Raw genomic sequence first — 20,890 nt, 5'->3', positions numbered from 1 at the left:
GCCTTCTGTGGTAGAGAATTCCACAGGTTCACCACTCTCTGGGTGAAGAAATTCCTCCTCATCTCTGTCCTAAATGGCTTACCCCTAATCTTTGGACTGTGACCCCTGGTTCTGGATTCCCCCGCCATCGGGAACATCCTTCCTACATCTAATCTGTCTAGTCCTGTTAAAATGTTATAAGTTTCAATGAGATCCCCTCTCATTCTTCTAAACTCCAGCGAGTATAAGCCCAATCGACCCAATCTCTCCTCGTACGTCATTCCTGCCATCCCAGGTATCAGTCTGGTGAATCTTCGTTGCACTCCCTCCATGGCAAGAACATCCTCCCTCAGATAAGGCGACCAAAACTGCACACAATACTCAAGGTGTGGTCTCACCAAGGCCCTGTACAACTGCAGCAAGACATCCTTGTTCCTGTACTCGAATCCTCTCGCTACGAAGGCCAACATACCATTTGCCTTCTTAACCGCCTGCTGCACCTGCATGCTTACCTTCAGCGACTGGTGCACAAGGACACCCAGGTCTCGTTGCACTTCCCCTTCTCCCAATTTATTGCCGTTCAGATTATAATCTGCCTTCCTGTTTTTGCCACCAAAGTGGATAACCTCGCATTTATTCACTTTATACTGCATCTGCCATGCATCTGCCCAATCACCCAACCTGTCCAAATCATACTGGAGTTTCTCTGCATCCTCCTCACAGCACACACGCCCACCCAGCTTTGTGTCGTCTGCAAACCTGGAGATATTACATCTAGTTCCCTTGTCTAGATCATCATTAATATATATTGTGAATAGCTGGGGTCCTAGCACCGATCCCTGCGTTACCCCACTAGTCACTGCCTGCCACTTGGAAAAAGACCCGTTTATTCCAACTCTTTGCTTCCTGTCTGCCAACCAGTTCTCTATCCAAGTCAGTACCTTAACCCCAATCCCTTGTGCTTTAACTTTACATGCTAATCTCTTATGCAGGACCTATCAAAAGCCTTCTCAAAGTCTAAATACACCACATCCACTGGGCTCCCTTATCTATTCTACCAGTTACATCCTCAAAAAATTCCAGTAGATTAGTCAAGCACAATTTACCTTTTGTAAATCCATGTTGACTTTGTCCGATCCTGTCACTGTTTTCCAAGTGCTCTGCTATTACATCTTTTATAATGGACTCTAGCACTTTCCCCACTACCGAGGTCAGGCTTACCGGTCTGTAATTCACCGTTTTCTCTCTACCACCTTTTTTGAATAGTGGGGTAAACATTAGCTACTCTCCAATCCATGGGAACTGTTCCAGAGTCTATAGAATTTTGGATGATGACCAGCAATGCATCTACTATTTCTAGGGCCACTTCCTTAAGTACCCTAGGATGTAGATTATCAGGCAATGGGGATTTATCGGCCTTCAATCCCGTCAATTTCCCTAACACCATTTCCCTACAAATACTGATTTCATTCAGTTCCTCCCTCTCATTAGACCCTATGTTCCCCGATGTCTCTGGGAGGTTATTTGTGTCCTCCTTTGTGAAGACAGAACCAAAGTATGTATTTAATTGGCTGCCATTTTTTTGTTCCCCATTATAAATTCCTCTGATTCTGACTGCAAGGGACCTATGCTTGACTTCACCAATCCTTTTCTCTTCACATATCTATAGAAGCTTTTACAGTCAGTTTTTATGTTCCCTGAAAGCTTACTCTCATACTCTATTTCCCCCCTCTTAATTAATCCCCTTGTCCTCCTTTGCCGAATCCGAAACTGCTCCCAATCCTCAGGTTTGCTGCTTTTTCTGGCCAATTTATATGTCCCCTCCTTGGATCTTATGCTATCCGTAATTTCCCTAGTTAGCCACGGTTGAGTCACCTTTTTTGTTTTATTTTTATGCCAAACAGGGATGAACAAATTCTGCAGTTCATCCATGCGATCTTTAAATGTTTGCCATTGCCTATCCACCGTCAACCCTTTAAGTAACATTCCCCAATCCATCCTACCCAACTCGCGCGTCATACCATTGTAGTTTCCTTTATTTAAATTGAGGACCCTAGTCTCCGAGTCAAATACTTCCCTCTCCATCTTAAGAATTCTATCATATTATGATTGCTCCGCCCCAAGGGGCCTTGGACAACAAGATTGCTAATTAATCCTTTCTCATTACATAATACCCAGTCTAAGATGGCCTGATCTCTAGTTGGTTCCTCGACATATTGGTCCAGGAAACCATCCCGTATACACTCCAGGAATTCCTCCTCCACAGTATTGTTACTAATTTGGTTAGCCCAATCTATATGTAGATTAAAGTCACCCATGATAACTGCTGTGCCCTTATTGCACACGTCTCTTAATTTCCCGTTTAATGCCATCCCCAACCTCCGCATTACTGTTTGGGGGTCTGTATACAACTCCCACTAACGTTTTCTGCCCCATGGTATTTCTCAGCTCTACCCATACAGATTCCACATCATCAGAGCTAATATTCTTCCTTACTGTTGTCTTAATCTCCTCTTTAACCAGCAATGCTACCCCACCTCCTTTTACCTTTTTGCCTGTCTTTCCTGAATATTGAATACCCCTGGATGTGGAGTTCCCAGCCTTGGTCACCCTGGAGCCATGTTTCCGTAATCCCATAATATCATATCCGTTTACATCTATTTGCGCAGCTAATTCATCCACCTTATTACGAATGCTCCTCGCATTAAGACAGAAAGCCTTCAGGCTTGTTTTTTTTAATTTTTTTTTTAACACTCTTAGACCTTTTAGAATTATTATTTACTGTGGCCATGTTTGATTTAAACCCTTGATTTCTCTGACTGCCACTTTTGCTTTTCTCCTTCATATCTTTTGCTTCTATCCTTGTTTCTCTTTCCTGTCTCCCTGCACAGGTTCCCAACCCCCTGCCATTTTAGTTTAAACCCTCCCCAACAGCACTAGCAAACACGCCCCCAAGGACATCGGTCCCGGTCCTGCCCAGGTGCAAACCGTCCAGTTTGTACTGGTCCCACCTCCCCCAGAACCGGTTCCAATGTTCCAGGAATTTGAATCCCTCCCCCTTGCACCATTCCTCTAGCCACGTATTCATTTGAAATATCCTTCTATTTCTACTGTGACTAGCACATGGCACTGGTAGCAATCCTGAGATTACTACCTTTGAGGTCCTATTTTTTAATTTACCTCCTAACTCCCTATATTTAGCTTTTAGGACCTCATCCCAGTTTTTACCTATATCGTTGGTACCTATATGCACCACGACAACTGGCTGTTCACCACCCCCCCCCCCCTCCAGAATGCTCTGCAGCCGCTCCGAGACATCCTTGACCCTTGCACCAGGGAGGCAACATACCATCATGGAGTCTCGTTTGCGGCCGCAGAAATGCCTATCTATTCCCCTTACAGTAGAATCCCCTATTACTATAGCTCTCCCACTCTTTTTCCTCCCGTCCTGTGCAGCAGAACCACCCACGGTGCCAGGAAGTTGGCTGCTGCTGCCTTCCCCCGATAAGCCATCTCCCTCAACAATATCCAAAGCAGTATATCTGTTTGAGAGGGGGATAGCCACAGAGGACACCTGCACTACCTGCCTGCGCCTACTACTCTGCCTGTGCAGCCTTTACCTGCGGTGTGACCAACTGATTAAACGTGATATCCACGACATCCTCAGCATCGCAAATGCTCCAGTATGTATCCATTCGCAGCTCCAGCGCCGCAATGCGGTCTGACAGTAGCTGCAGCTGGATACACTTCCTGCACACATGGTCGTCAGGGACACAGGAAGTGTCCCTGATTTTCCATATAGTAAAGGAGGAGCATGCCACGGGGCAGAGGTGTGCTGGCATGTCTTACCCTTTAATTAATTCAAATTAAATTAAATCAAATCAATACCACTAATTACACTACAATTAAATGATATACTCAAGGACATAAGAACATAAGAAACAGGAGCGGGAGTAGGCGCTTCGAGCCTGCTCCGCCATTCAATAAGATCCCGGCTGATCTTCTACCTCAACTCCACCTTCCTGTACTATCCCCATATCTCTCGATTCCCTTAGTATCCAAAAATCTATCGATCTCTTGAATATACTCAATGACTGAGCATCCACAGCTCTCACATTTAAAAGAAGGAAAAAGGAAGACTTGCATTTATATCTCATCTTTCATGACCGTACAATGTCCCAAAGCAGTTCACCGTCAATCATTTGAACTGTTGTCATGTAGGCGCAAATGCAGCAGCCATTTTGTAATGTCCAACAAAAGCAAATAAAATAAATGATAAGTTAATATATTTTTGGTTATGGTGGTTGAGGGATAAATGTTGGCCAACACACCAGAACTAACTCAGTGGTTCTTCAAATAGTTACATGGGATCTTGTATGTCCATTCGAACAGACAGACAAAGCTTCCATATTATAAAAAGGACAGAGAGACACTGGAGAAGGTGCAAAAAGGATTTACTAGAATGATACCAGAATTGAGAGGTCATACGTATTAGGAAAGATTGAACAGGCTACGGCTCTTTTCTCTAGAAAAGGGAAGATTGAGGTCTTTAAGATTATGAAAGGGTTTGATAGGGTAGATGTAGAAAAGATGTTTCCACTCGCAGGCGAGACCAGAACTAGGGGCCATAAATAATCACAAATAAATCCAATAGGGAATTCAGGAGAAACTTCTTTAGCCAGAGAGTGGTTAGAATGTGGAATTCACTACCACAAGGAGTACTTGAGGCAAATAGCATAGATGCATTTAAGGAGAAGCTAGATAAGCACATGAGGGAGAAAGGAATAGAAGGATATATTGATGGGGTTAGATGAAGAAGGGTGGGAGGAGGCTCACGTGGAGCATAAACATCGGCATAGACCTATTGGGTCGAATGGCCTTTTTCTGTGCTGTAAATACTTTGTAAATCTGAGCTTGGCAGGTTGGCAGAAGCAGTAATTTTTCTGGATCCAGTCAATCCATTGTAGATTTGCACAAAAGTTTCAAACAAGCAAAGCAAATTTGTTTTACAATTTTTCTTTTGAATTGGATATCGTTCCTCGGGTTAAAATGGAAAATGATTCTCATTGTTGGTAAACTTTGTAAACTTTCAAAACGTGAACATATAATTGGTGGCATTGCTGCAATTTCAGATTTCCACAATAAATATTTAATTGTACAGGTTGAGCATCCTGAATCCGGCAACCTCGCGACCGAGGCGGAGCCAGTTTTCGTGTTTTTCCGGACTTCGGAACGTGTTTCTAATGTCCGAAGTCTGGAAATATCGCAACCTGGGCTCGGGCGTTTCCGGACTTCGGACATGAGAAACACGTTCCAAGTCCGGAAAAGCCTGGGCCCAGCTGGCGGCAGATACAAGATGTCTGGATTCTGGAACATTTTACGGATTCCAGATGACCCTGCCACCAATCGTCCCGGAGTCCGGAACATTCCGGATCTTGGACAATCAGCCTGTATCAGGATTGGAATATGGGTTCCATCGATTTTTTCTGTTTTCTGGAAAGCCAAACAATTTTCCTTTCAAAATCAGCTACAATCTGAGCTAATTCTCATTTCAGCTCTACAACTGCAGCACACACAACACACAGTTACGTATGGTGGGCGACACACTAAACAAATGTGGAACTGCGTGCAACGCACAACATGCTCCTGGTCGTCACAAAATTATAGCAATCCAGACCTTGGCTATAACAGAATACATAGTGATAGCCACATGAGACATATGGGTGCATATTTCATCTACAATGAAGTAAGTGTGACGATAGGGAGTTTCATCACATTTTTTATTATAAGGAAGTTTCTATTTTTTTTATAACTATCTGAGAAACAGCTTGTATGTTTTAAATATTGTTTACTGTAAAGGTCAGTCTGGGTGAATACACAACAGGAAACTCACAGAGATGAACTGCTGCATGAGTCAGTAAGCTAATATTTTAATTGTAACCTTGTTTGCCTGCTGAGTGGATGGCAAATTAATTCTTATTAAACAGCTATAAAGTGACCGTTTTGGTTTTAGATGCTTTTGGAAATATTTCCTGTTATCTGTATACACAATTAACAGTCTACTGATCAAGTAGAGCACTGGGTTGTCAACTTTGGTCTGTGTTTGGGGAAGGCCCCTCAATATAACAACTTGCATTTATATAGCGCCTTTAATGTAGTAAAAGGTCCCAAGGCACTTCACAGGAGCATTATCAGAAAAATTTTACACTGGGCCATATAAGGAGATATTAGGACGTGACTAAAAGCTTGGTCAAAGAGGTAGTTTTAAGGAGCGTCTTAAAGGAGGAAAGAGAGGTAGAGAGGAGGAGAGGTTTTGGGAGGGAATTGCAGAGCTCAGGGCCTTGGCAGCTGAAGGCATGGCCTTCATTAGTGGGGCAAAGGAAATTGGGGCTGCACAGGAGGCCAGAATTGGAGGAAGGCAGAGTTCTCAGAGGATTGTAGGGCTGGAAGAGGTTACAGAAATAGGGTGGGGAAACTATGGAGGGATTTGAACACAAGATGAAAATTTTTCATTCGAGGCGTTGCTGAACCCAGGGCCAATGTAGGTCAGTGAGCACAGATGTGATGGGTAAACGGGACTTGGTGCGAGTTAGGATACGGGCAGCAGTGTTTCGAATGAGCTCAAGTTTACAAAGGGTGGAAGATGTGAAACTGTGCAGCAGAGTATTAGAAAAGTCAACAATAAGATGGGGAAGGGAAACAAAAACAGAGCCCTTGTAAGCCCCAGCAACATCTGTCATTTCTTTCTCAATCTGACATTAGTTCATAGAGATGAGCTTATAGCCAAAGATTATGAGAGCGAAACCCATAAAGCTGTACTTGACCTCGTATCATTTTTAGGTTGGTGAAGTGAATATTACTGATGTGGGAGGAAAAACAGGTCTGGGCTACATACATAAGCACCAATTACATGACTATAGAAATGTCAAAAATAGAAGGTTCAAAAATGTTGCAGAAAGCAGAGGTAAATACCTTCCCCAAGGATATAAACCTCCCAGGAATATCTACACTCCAGCTCCCCTTATTACAATGGGATGGCAGCTGAATAAACACATTGCAAAAGTCACAATTAGCTCTTCGGATGGCTGAGTTTGCAAAGCCATCAAAAATGAGGGGTTTGAATTTCTGGTTATGTGGCGCCCAGATTCCAGCGCAATTGGCCGAACCAACGCAAAAGAGCAGGAATTTTAAACGTAAGTGAGTTACGCCCAAAACCACTTGTGTTCGTGTTTTCTGCAACCTTTTATGCTGATTCAAGATTAAATTTGCCTGGATCAGACCCCGCCCACAAAACTGTCTATGTCCGCCCATCCAAATTGCGAGATTCCGCCGATTGCGCTGGTTCGGGAAGGCTCTTCAAATTGCGCTCATTTTCTTAAGTGCACAGGCACCAGAAGGCACGTTTAAAAAGTATTTTCATATCAAAAATATTTAATTTACTGAGAAACTGACTAGTATACACCAATGAAGCTATGGAAGAGATAGATGTTAAAAAATAGATAAGGGGAGATGAAGTAACGTTGATGAGGATAGTGTGGTTAGTGGTGTATATGGATTTTCAAAAGGTGTTTGATAAAGTACCACTTAATAGACTTGTTAGAAAAATTAAAGCCCATGGAATTAAAGGGACAGTGGCAGCATGGATTTGAAATTGGCTGAGAGACAGAAAGCAGAGACAGTAGAGGTGAACAGTTGTTTTTCAGACTGGAAGGAAGTTCCCGACTGGAAGTGGTGTTCCCGACGGGTCGGTATTAGGACCACTGCTCTTTCTGATATATATTAATGACCTGGACTTGGGTATACAGGGCAAAATTTCTAAGTTTGCAGATTATACAAAACTTGGAAATGTAGAAAACAATGAGGAGGATAGTAACAGACTTCAGGAGGACATAGACAGACTGATGAAATGGGCAGACACACGGCAGGTGAAATTTAACGCAGAGAAGTGTAAAGTGATTAATTTCGGTAGGAAGAATGTGGAGAAGCAATAAGCACTAAAATGTACACAAATCTTTGAAGGTTGCAGGTAAAGTTGACAGGCTGTTAAAAAACCATACGGGATCCTTGGCTTTATTAATTGAGGAATAGAGTACAAAAGCAAGGAAGTTATGATAAATCTTTATAAAATACTGATTAAGCCTCAGCTGGAGAATTGTATTCAATTCTGACCACCACACTTTAGGAAGGATGTCATGGCCTTGGAGAAGGTGCAGAAGAGATTTACTAGAATGGTACCAGGGATGAGGGATTTCAGTTACGTGAAGAGACTGGAAACGTTGGGGTTGTTGTTCTTCGAGCAAAGAAGGTTAAGAGGAGATTTGATAAGAGTTGTTCAAAATCGTGAAGGATTTTAAATAAGGAGAAACTGTTTCCAGTGGCAGAAGGGTCGGTAACCAGGGGACAACAGAACCAGAAGGATAGGTTCTAGAGTCTAGAGTCAAAAGGGTAAAAATTCAGTTGATTCGCGCCTACCATTGGGCGCTAACGTGGCGCAAAGCAACTAGCGCCTGGGCGCGGCACCGCTAACGCCTCCCGCGAAATTCAGCGGGAGGTTAGCGGCGGCAACCGTCAGTGCCCCATGGCGATGCGCCGCTGCCGATGATGTCATTGCCCTGCGCAGCGCCCTGCTCGCGACCTTCGGTAGCGCCCCCTGACTTACCGCCGGACGCTATGTCCAACAGGGTCAGGGGGGCCTACCTGCAGCCGGGGCAGCGCAAATTAAAGGGAAGCTGCCGGGTGGCCATTTTTGTTCCTGGCCGCCTGCCAGCACCTGCCCGCTTTGTCATCCCGGCCTTTTGTGTAGCCTCCCAGCAGAGTTCCGGCTGTGCTCCGTGAGCTCAGCACTTCTCGAGTGCCGGGCTCTTTTGCCGGCACTCCAATCCCTGGTGGTCCAGCTGGGCCCCGGGTCGCGCTGCGCTAGGCCACTCCCCTTTAATAAGGGGAGGAAGGCCTGCAGTACCCTGCGGCACGAAGCGCACGGTATTCACTCGCAGCGCCCCAAGAGGGAGGCGGGGCGCCCTACCTCCCTCTTGGGGCACCACCGGTGAATTTCGGGCGCGGGGGTGCTAACTTTTTTGGGGCGCGACCCAATTTTCCCCCCAAAATACTTAATTGTAGGAAGGCAAATTTCAGTGGGTGGAGAACGGATCTGGCCCGGGTTAATTGGAATCAAAGATTGGCAGGCAAAACTGTAATCGAACAATGGGCTTCCTTTAAAGAGGAGATGGTTCGGGTACAGTTGAGGTACATTCCCACAAGGGGGAAAGGTAGGGCAACCAAAGCCAGAGCTCCCTGGATGACGAAAGAGATAGAGAGTAAGATGAAGCAGAAAAAGAGTACATATGCAACGAGACCTGGGCGTCCTTGTGCACCAGTCGCTGAAAGTAAGCATGCAGGTGCAGCAGGCGGTTAAGAAGGCAAATGGTATGTTGGCCTTCGTAGCGAGAAGGTTTGAGTACAGGAACAAGGATGTCTTGCTGCAGTTGTACAGGGCTTTGGTGAGGCCACATCTTGAGTATTGTGTGCAGTTTTGGTCGCCTTATCCGAGGAAGGATGTTCTTGCCATGGAAGGAGTGCAGCGAAGATTCACCAGGCTGATACCTGGGATGGCAGGAATGACGTATGAGAGATTGGGTCAATTGGGCTTGTACTCGCTGGAGTTTAGAAGAATGAGAGGGGATCTCATCGAAACTTATAAAATTCTAACAGGACGAGACAGACTAGATGCTGGAAGGATGTTCCCGATGGTCGGGGAGTCCAGAACCAGGGGTCACAGTCTAAGGATAAGGGGTAAGCCATTTAGGACAGAGATGAGGAGGAATTTCTTCACCCAGAGAGTGGTGAACCTGTGGAATTCTCTGCCAAAGAAGGCAGTAGAGGCCAAATCATTAAATATAGTCAAGAAGGAGTTGGATATATTTCTTAAGGCTAAAGGGATCAAGGGATATGGAGTGAAGGCAGGAACAGGGTACTGAATTTGGATGATCAGCCATGATCTCATTGAATGGTGGAGCAGGCTCTTATCTTCTATGTTTCTATATGACAGATGTCAGGTTGAGAATACAAGTGAGACTCAGTATGAATATAGAAAGTTCAGAGGGGAAGTGGAAAAAGGCAAAGAGAGAATATGAGAATAGATTAACAGCTAATATAAAAAGGACTTCTATAGGCATATAAATAACAAACGGGTAGTAAGAGGAGGGGTGGGGCCGATTAGTGACCAAAAAGGAGACCTATGCATGGAGGCAGAGGGCATGGCTGAGGTACTAAACGAGTACTTTGCATCTGTCTTCACCAAGGAAGAAGATGCTGCCAAAGCCATAGGGAAAGAGAAGGTAGTGGAGATACTGGATGAGATAAAAATTGATAAAAGAGGTGCTAGAAGGGCTGTCTGTACTTAAAGTTGATAAGTCACCAGGACCAGATGGGATGCATCCTAGGATGCTGATGGAAGTTAAGGAGGAAATTGCGGAGGTACTCGCCATGGTCTTCCAATCCTCCTTAGTTACAGGGGTGGTGCCAGAGGACTGGAGAACTGTAAATATTACACCCTTGTTCAAAAAAGGTCGCAAGGATAAACCCAGCAAATACAGACCAGTCAGTTTAACCACGGTAGTGGGGAAGCTTTTCGAAACGATAATCAGGGACAAAGTTAACAGTCACTTGGACAAGTGTGGATTAATTAAGGAAACCCAGCACGGATTCATTAAAGGCAAATCGTGTTTAACTAACTTGATCGAGTTGTTGATGAGGTAACAGAGGGTTGATGAGGGCAATGCGGTTGACGTGGTGTATATCGACTTCTAAAAGGTGTTTGATAAAGTTCCACATACAGGAAATTTTGGTTTATCCGGAGGTTGTATGTCCGGAATACTCGATCTAACGGCAAAAATCAGGAGCTGTTTTCTGTAAGTTTTTTTTAGATCTCGTTCTTTTTTTTCCCCAGTCAGCCACTGCAAGGTCTGTAGCTATAGCAACAGCTTCAGCTAGAGACGCTTGCAGCTGTAGCCGACTCTTTAGAAGCTGTTGCTAAGCAACAGTGTTTGTTGTCAGATACGGAGATGAAAACCTCCGTATGCTTCAACATTAACTTTGTATGTCCGACAGTTCTGATAGATCGGCAACACGCCGGTCCCGTCGGTACCAGATATCACAAAGTTTTCTGTAATAGGTTTACCAGCAAAGTTGAAGCCCATGGAATTAAAAGGGACAGTGGCAGCATGGATTGGTGCTTGGGCCCCAGCTATTCACAATATATATCAATGATTTGGATGAGAGAACCAAATGTAATATTTCCAAGTTTGCTGACGACACGAAACTAGGTGGGATTGTGAGTTGTGAGGAGGATGCAAAGAGGCTTCAAGGCGATTTAGACAAGTTGAGTGAGTGGGCAACTACATGGCAGATGCAGTATAATGTGGATAAATGTGAAGTTATCCACTTCGGTAGGAAAAACAGAAAGGCAGAGTATTATTTAAATGGTGATAGATTGGGAAATGTTGATGTACAAAGGGACCTGATTGTCCTTGTACACCAGTCACTGAAAGCAAACATGCAGGTGCAGCAAGCAGTTAGGAAGGCAAATGGTATGTTGGCCTTCATTGCAAGAGGATTTGAGTACAGGAGCAAGGATGTCTTACTACAGTTATACAGGGCCTTGGTGAGACCACACCTGGAGTACTGTGTGCAGTTTTGGTCTCCTTACCTAAGAAAGGATATACTTGCCATAGAGGGAGTGCAGCGAAGGTTCACCAGATTGATTCCTGGGATGGCAGGACTGTCGTATGAGGAGAGATTGGGTCGACTAGGCCTGTATTCACTAGAGTTCAGAAGAATGAGAGGGGATCTCATTGAAACGTATAAAATTCTGACAGGGCTAGATAGACTGGATGCAGGGAGGATGTTTTCCCTGGCTGAGGGGTCTAGAACGAGGGGTCACAGTCTCAGGATACGGGGTAGGACATTTAGGACTGAGATGAGGAGAAATTTCTTCAGTCAGAGGGTGGTGAATCTGTGGAATTTTCTACCACAGAAGGCTGTGGAGACCAAGTCACTGAATATATTTAAGAAGGAGATAGGTAGATTTCTAGACACAAAAGACATCAAGGGGTATGGGGAGAGAGCAGGAATATGGTATTGAGTTAGAGGATCAGCCATGACCATATTGAATGGCGGAGCAGGCTCGAAGGACCAATGGCCTACTCCTGCTCCTATTTTTCTATGTTCTATGTTTCTATACAAAATTGGCTAAGTGACAGAAAACAGAGAGTAGTGGTGAACGGTTGTTTTTCGGACTGGAGGAAGGTATACAGTGGTGTTCCCCAGGGGTCGGTACTAGGACTGCTGCTTTTCTTGATTTATATTAATGATTAGGACTTGGGAGTGCAGGGCACAATTTTAAAATTTGCAGGTAACACAAGACTTGGAAGTATAGTGATGGACTTCAAGAAGACATAGGCAGGCTGGTGAAATGGGCGGACACATGGCAGATGAAATCTATCGCAAAAAGTGTGAAGTGATACATTTTGGTAGGAAGAACGAGGAGAGGCAATATAAACTAAAGGGTACAATCCTAAAGTGGGTGCATGAACAGAGAGACCCGGGAGGTATATGTGCACAAATCATTGAAGGTGGCAGGGCAGGTTGAGAAAGCGGTTAAAAAAGCATACGGGATACTGGGCTTCATAAATAGAGGCATAGAGTACAAAAGCAAGGTAGTTATGATGAACTTTTATAAAACACTGGTTCGGCCTCAACTGGAGTATTGTGTCGAATTCTGGGCAACGTACTTTAGGAAGGATGTGAAGGTCTTAGAGAGTGTGCAGAAAAGATTTACGAGAATTATTCCAGGGATGAGGGACTTCTATTACGTGGATAGACTAGAGAGGCTGGGGTTGTCTCCGTGGAGTAGAGAAGGTTGAGGGGAGATTTGATTGAGGTATTCAAAATCATGAGGGGTCTAGACAGAGTAGATAGAGAGAAACTGTTCCCATTGATGGAAGGGTCGAGAACCAGAGGACACAGATTTAAGGTGATTGGCAAAAGAACCAAAGGCAACACGAGGAAAAACGTTTTTATGCAGCGAGTGGTTAGGTTCTGGAATGCACTGCCTGAAAGGTTGGGGGAGGCAGACTCAATCATGGCTTTCAAAAGGGAACTGGATAAGTACCTGAAGGAAAAAGAATTGCAAGGCTACGGGGAAAGGGCAGGGAGTGGGACTAGCTGAAGTGCTCTTGCAGAGAGCCGGCATGGGCTAGATGGGCCGAATGGCCTCCTTCTGTGCTGTATGATTCTACAGGTGCACACATGATAGATGCCAGGTACCAGAAGCTGTGGAATCATATTCCAGCACGAGTCAACACCTTCAAGAGTTGTGAAGTGGACAAAATTGCCAATGAAGCAAATTTTACATTACGTTTTTGGCTTAAATGAATGTCTTTTACTTTTGTAAATAATACTTAAACTTTACTGGTGAGAAAAAAACTCAAAACACATCGTTCTACCTAATTAATGTACATATTGCAATTTACTTCCAGTGTTAAAACACAAATTCTGAGCAACACCAGATGAATACGGGCATGGCTTTATGTCACTGAGGTTCAGCTCTAAAGCAGGTGAAGTTGAAATGAGGTTGTTGGCGACAAAGCAAAAATCAATTTCACATTTTTATTTGCCTGTACCTCAGCTGAATTCATGCCATAACAATCTAGGTTTGGCTCTAGGGATAATGGGAAGGGAAAAATTCATGTGGATTTCATTTCTTTGAAGGATTCTACTTCCAAATGCAGAAAGGGTAACGCATTAAAAAAAAAGCCCCTGATATTCTTTAAGTGTCAGTAAACTGACAGCAGTGGATGATGTGATCACATCTCTCAAGCCACAATGGTCAAGGAAAAAAGAAACATGAAATTTGACTGTACCTGGATGATTGCAGTCTCCTTGGGTAAGGAACTGTTGGAAAAAAAATATTGGGCCCTCAAGAAGAATGCTTTTGAATGTGACCTAAAACCATCTTGGCCTGTGTCTACATGAAACACCTGGATTTAATATTGTGACTATAGCTTTCATAATAAAATGCTTTAAAGAAAAAGAAATGCAACAAAATCAAGCAGATGAAATTTGGTTATTTTCTCCGCTAAGACACTCTTGCTGGAAAAAAAGTAGCAAGAATTTTCTTTTCAATTAGGATCCTGTTGAGTTGTGTTAAAAATGAGACAAAAAAGTCAGCAGACATCAATAAGAGCCGATGATTGGTCAAATGCAAAGGTTTTTTTTGGCTGCAACCACATCCTCTACGAAGAAAGCAAAAACCCACCACAAGGTTACAAGTATAGTTTTACATGTTTCTCACCCAGACACTTGTTTTTCTCTCCTACTCCCTCAACCCAGATTTCCTGTCTGCGGCAAAGAAATACGAGTAGACTGGCAATACAGTACACACCTGATCGAAGTGAGATAGCAGAAACTAAATGGACTGTAGGATCAGTATGAGTGACATCAATAATCCATTTGATCTCAATAAATTAATAAGTTGCTATTTTTTCTGCTCACCCACATTTTTGAAAAAAGGATGGCAATAATTTTAAAGAGACAAAAAAAGCAATAGATATTCTTTTTACTTGGATAAGCATTGTGAAGATAGATATATATGCATAACAAAGGCGATGAAGAAAACAAACTCAGTTGCAGAGTTGAAACTTACTGCTGGGATTATCACTAGTGCAGTTTAAAAAACAAAGCAAACTCTTATATGTCTGCTTTGCAGATCATTATTGCTGTTATACATTGCACTAATAGAGCTGTGCAGAATGTATGGGGATTTTTTTTATTTTTTATAAAAGGACTATTTGTACGATACCATTACAGGCAATCACAATGCTGGCATTTTTACTTCTAATTTTCTCCCTTTCTCTCCTGAAAGTGAAGAGTCCTGCTGAGGGCTGTTCCATGTGGACCAAGCTCACACCTGGTACCGTGGCCAAATGGCCACTTTTCATGTGTCCCTAGACACCAGCGTGTCAGCAAGCTGCTCTACTGGACAGTATTACAGCCAAATCCAATCCCATTCTAAAAACAGAAAATGCTGGAAATACTCAGCAGGTCAGGCAGCATCTGTGGAGAGAGAAACAGAGTTAACGTTTCAGGTCGATGTCTTTCATCAGAACCCTGTTCTCATGCCTTGCATCCACACATGTATTTGTTCCAGCACGGCTCACCGTGGATGGGGACCAAGAAAACAAGAGCAAAAACACAATTAGAACTGCAAGTTAACTTGTGTAAACTATGGGGTAGAATTTTTATGGGGGTTTTCCCAATCTCCTGCTGTAAATTCAGGAGAACCCCTGAAGAAATGGCGCGGGTTTCCACTGAGAAACACTTACAGAAATTCCAGGCGTATGAGTTCACGGTTTCTAAAGGAGTAATAGAGCCATCTGGTGGACTAGTGATGTATATAATAAAGCCATGCACAGTACAGTTCTTACCAGAAGCCATGTTGTGCTGTTGTATATATGCTGTGTCTCAAGATATTACAGAATTGGCGATGAGGATGTGATTGCGGATCCCCTAGCTGAAATTTTTGTTGGAGGATAATCCCGCCAACCGACGGAAGGACTGTTAGAGGTTCTTCGTTTTGCAGAAAAAAACTTTAAAATCCAAGGTAAATTTCGAGCATGCGTGGCTGAAATGTCGACGTTGCCAGAGTCCAGATGGCCGCGCCTATGGGAATAATAGGGCGCTTGGATGAGTTCCATCGTGACAGAGACACTTTGGAGTGGAGCGGCTAGAAATGTTTTTCACCGCGAATAGTATCTTCGAAGTCCCCGATAATGTAAACCGCAACCGGGCGGTTTTAGAAATGAGAACAGGCTATTTTTTGACTGAAGCAGGCGTATGAAACCCTGAAAAATGTGTTTGTTCCCGCCAAGCCGAAGGACACGCCATTGAAGGAGATCCTAACCAAGTTAGAACAGCACTACAGTCCTGAGCCCCTGGAAATTGCTGAAAGTTATCATTTTGGAACACATGATCAATTAAATGACGAGGGTATCAGTGAGTACATTGCAGCTTTAAAAGTTACCCATTCACTGTCATTTCGGAAACTTTCAGGACCGAGCTTTGCGTGACCACCTTGTTTGTGGGTCGAAAAATGAACGTATCAGAAGTAAATTGTTGATAACCCCTAACTTGACTTTTGACTTAGCTGGTCAGACAGCTATGTCAATGGATATGGCCGACCGATACTCCCGAGAGTTCCACGCCATTTCCAGTCGTCAGAGAACCAAGGTGAATCGGCTGCAGGCTAAAAATAAAAGGCAGTTGGGCCCCAAGGCCTCAGCAACTGGCCAAGGTAACAATGCATTGAAGTCGTGCCATCGGTGCCTGAGACAACACATCGCTCAAAGCTGTCCATGTGTGAAGGCAGAGTGTTTCAACTGCAAGAAAACTGGGCATCTTGCAGAGGCATGCCGACAGAAGAGTAAACCGACTGGCAATGCTAGAAGTAGAAATCGCCAGACACTACATACCGTTGAAGAGAAGCAGCAGGATGACGAGTTTCTGGAGATTCACGTCATCAGGAGCATGAAGGTATCTAACAGCAATTCGCGAGGTATCGTCATCCAAGTAGATGTCGCAGGAACCAGGATATCCATGGAAATCGACACTGGTGCATCCGTGAGCATAGTCACTATATCGTGACAAGTTGCGTGATTATCGACTAGAGAAATTGAAGGTAGAGCTGCGAGGCTACACAGGAGAGCAAATCCCTGTAGTAGGAAGTGTCACCATACCAGTAAAATACAAGGATCAGTGTCAGAACTTGCCTGTCATAGTAGTGGCAAGAGACAAGCCTGCCTTGATAGGAAGAAATTGATTGGGATCACTGAAGCTGGATTGGAATGAGATTTTTCGTATGGAAGCAAAATGTGCATCGAAAGATGTCATCAAGCCGTATCCGAGGTGTTCAGCAAAACGGGCAGTCCGATCCAAGACTTCAATGCGAGTGTCAGAGTGCAGAAGGTCACAAGACCAGTTTACTGCAGGCCACGTCCCATTCCATACGCACTCAAGGAGAAAGTTGAGCAAGAACTCAAAAGACTAGAAACTGAGAACATTATCTTTAAGGTAGATCTGAGTAATTGGGCTACACCCATTGTTGTTGTACCCATGTCAGATGGTAAGGTACGGTTATGTGGTGATTAGAAGGGAACCGTAAACCAGGTTTTAGTTTGCAATCTACCCAATGCGTTGCCAAATGTGTAAGATTTGTGGCCAGATCTTTTCAAAGTTAGATCTAACAAACGCCTACCTGCAACTTGCGTTAGATGAAGAGTCCAAGTCATGCTTGACTATAACTACTCACCTAGGCCTGTATCAGTTCAATAGGCTACCATTTGGAGTGTCTCCTGCCCCTGACATATTCCAGGGGGTAATGAACCAAATTTTGCAAGGGATTGAAGGGGTAGTATGTCATTTGGATGACATACTCATTTCAGCACCAAACATGCAAATCCATGATGAGGTGTTGAATGAAGTGCTCAAACAGCTAGAGAAGCACAGAGTACAAGTAACAGCTCACAAGTGCGAGTTGTTTCAAAACTCAGTGGAGTACTTAGGGCACAGAGTAGACAAAGATGGTTTGCATCCAACCATGGGAAAGCTGGATGCAATCAGAAATGCACCCACTCCCAAGAATGTCTTTGAACTTGAATGATTTTTGGGTCTTTTGAATTATTACAGAAAGTTCCTCTCAAACTTGGCTACACTGTTACATCCACTGAATGAGCTGTTGAGAAAACAGGTCCCTTGGAAGTGGTCAAAAGAATGCGACACATGATTCAAAGAGTGTAAAAGCCAAATGGTATGCTGGCCTTCATTACAAGAGGATTTGAGTACAGGAGTAAAGAAGTCTTACTCCAATTATATAGGGCCTTGGTGAGACCACACCTGGAGTACTGTGTACAATTTTGGTCTCCTTACCTAAGGAAGGATATACTTGCCATAGAGGGAGTGCAACGAAGGTTCACGAGATTGATTCCTGGGATGGCGGGACTGTCGTATGAGAAGAGATTGAGTAAGCTAGGCCTGTATTCTCTTGAATTCAGAAGAATGAGAGGGGATCTCATTGAAGCATACAAAATTATTACAGGGCTTGATAGGGTGGATGCGGGGAGAATGTTTCCCTTGGCTGGGGAGTCTAGAACCAGGGGCTACAGCCTCAAGATAAAGGGTAGGCCATTCAGGACTGAGGTGAGAAGAAATTTCTTCACACAGAGGGTGGTGAATCTTTGGAATTCTCTACCCCAGAGGGCTGTGGCGGCTCAGTCATTGGGTATATTCAAAACAGAAGTCGATAGATTTCTGACTAGTAAGGGCCTCAAGGGATATGGCGATAGGGCCAGTGAATGGAGTTGAGGCAGAAGATCAGCCATGATCTCACTGAATGGCAGAGCAGGCTCGAATTGCCTACTCCTGCTCCTATTTCTTATGTTCTTAGTAGAGAGTACCATGTTAGTTCACTATGATGTATCCAAGGAGATCAAGCTAGTGTGTGATACCTCTCCGTACAGAGTTGGAGCAGTGAAGTCTCATGTACTAGATAGTGGGGAGGAGAGACCAATTGCTTTTGCTTCATGCACTCAGTGCCAGTGAGCGGAAATATGTGCAGATCGAAAGGGAAGCTTTTGTCATTGATTTTTGAGGTCAAGAAGTTTCACAAATACTTATTTGGTCGTAAGTTTACCATAGTTACTGACCATAAGCCCCTGACAGCAATCCTCCATCCAAAGTCCCCAGTTCCAACCTTAGCTGCAGCCCAAATGCAAAGATGGGCTTTGATTTTGTCAGCGTATATGTATGACATTGAGTACAGACGATCAACTGATCACAGTAATGCTGATAGCTTTGTCTAGGTTGCCATCCCCATCACAAGTTACATCCAATAAGGAAGAAGTGTTCTATTTCTCATACATTGATTAGCTGCCAGTCACAGCTGAAGAGATTGGTAGGGCAACCAAACGTGACCCAATTATGTCAAAGATGTATGATTACAATGCAAAAGGATGGTCAAACCACGTATCAGAAGATATCCATCCAGACTACGTTCGTGGGAATGAAATGTCAGTGGATAAAGATTGTATCATGTGGGGAGCAAGAGTAGTTATCCCAAATAGGTTCAGGTCTAAATTATTAGGAGATCTTCATGATCAGTATCTGGGAATGTGCTTGACCAAGAGCTTTGCACACAGTTACTTATGGTGGCCAGGTTTAGATAAAGAGATAGAGTACATAGTCAGTCAGTGCACAACATGTCAATCAGTGAGCAAGAAACCACCATCAGTACCATTACAGCCATGGAAATGGCGTCCCAGAGTGTGGCAAAGGTTACATGTAGATTTTGCTGAGCTAGAAGGACAGCAATTGTTCATAGTGATAGATAGTCACTCGAAGTGGGTAGAGGTGTTTCCGATGCAGATAGTAACAAGCAAAACACTAGACAATTTGCGAAAACTGTTTTCTTCATGCGGCCTCCCAGAAGAAATTGTGTCCGATAATGGGCCACAATTTTGTTCAGAAAAGTTCACACAGTTCATGAGCAGAAATGGTGTGAAACATACCAAAGTTCCACCGTACCACCCTGCTTCAAATGGTGCAGCAGAGCACACAGTACAAATTGTCAAACGTGCCCTCATCAAGCAATTGTTGGATCCAAATCCAAAGAAACGTCAGTTGTCGTTGGACCACAAACTGGCAAATTTTCTGATTACCTATTGGAATATTCCTCATGCCACTACTGGTAGAAAACCAGCAGAGTTGTTTCTCAAATGACAGCCACAAACCAAGTTCTTGTTGTTAAAGCCAAAGTTGGCACAGTCCGTGGAAGAGAAACAATCAAGGCAGAAAGAGAGTCATGATAAAAGTAGAGTTAGAGAGAGAAGTGTGAAGTTGAACCAGAAGGTTAGAGTGAAGAACCATCACCATAAATGGTTAAAGTAGTTACCAGGAAGAGTAGTGAAGATATGTGGCCCTCGCACCTATCTGGTCAAGATGTTTGATCATGGAAAGGTTAGGTTTGTTCACATAGATCGTATCTTACCTACAGATGTGGAAGGAGTTGAAAGCTGGGATGATTCAATTTATTCTGATGAGTCAGTTAGTCTTGTTATAAGTAGAGTACCAGTAGCAAATCCTACATCAGACGTACCAGAAACAAGTCCAAGGCAAAGTCAGAATTTAAGTCTGAGCCCGAGTCAAGCAGACAAACAGTCTGAAAGTGTAGAGAATCCAAATGTAGATCAAGGTCAGTCCTTGGAGAAAAATTCTCCTTAGGCTCAGCCTAGAATGAGTCAAAGTCCTACAACAAGATCTGAAAGTTCTGTTCAAGAAAGAAGGTATCCTCTTCGAAACAGAAAACCAGTCATTAAGTTTAATCTGTAAATATGGAAAATAAGTTCATATCTTTTGTTTGTGTTACAGAATTCTATAGTAGAATTTGGAAACATAAAATGGGTTCCATTTGAGAAATGTATACCAAGACAAGAGTTGTGTATACCATGCAAGTTATGTACAATGATTATTTGCTATGATTAACTTCTTCAATAAGGAGGGAGAAGTGTAATAGAGCCACCTGGTGGACTACTAATGTATATAATAATAAAGCCACGTGCAGTACAGTTCTGTTATGTTGTATATATATATATATATACTAGCTGGGGAGCCCGGCGTTGCCGGGGCTGTTTTGGGGCAGGCGGTTTAAATCGAGTGCCAGGCTTTAGGGCCCTGTGTGTGTCCCTGTATGTCTACCTTTTAAAAGGTTGAAAAATGAAAGTGAAACTACTTATGGCTTTGGGGCCCTGTCTGTGTCCCTTTGTGAATCTGGTGCTGGGCAACATTTTAAATCGAGTGGCAGGCT

At 43.6% G+C, this 20,890-nt stretch overlaps 1 protein-coding gene across 1 annotated transcript in view; it reads right to left on the bottom strand.

The window, feature by feature from the left end:
* The window catches only part of dym (dymeclin), a 527,720-nt gene that overhangs the window by 244,544 nt on the left and 262,286 nt on the right, over window positions 1-20,890 (bottom strand). The gene's annotated exons all lie outside the window — the stretch shown is intronic.

This window comes from Somniosus microcephalus, chromosome 2 (assembly GCF_052327205.1).
Source record: "Somniosus microcephalus isolate GS21.2 chromosome 2, FLI_Smic_1.0, whole genome shotgun sequence".
Lineage (NCBI taxonomy): Eukaryota > Metazoa > Chordata > Chondrichthyes > Squaliformes > Somniosidae > Somniosus > Somniosus microcephalus.
This window is presented reverse-complemented; position numbering and strand designations above follow the sequence as displayed.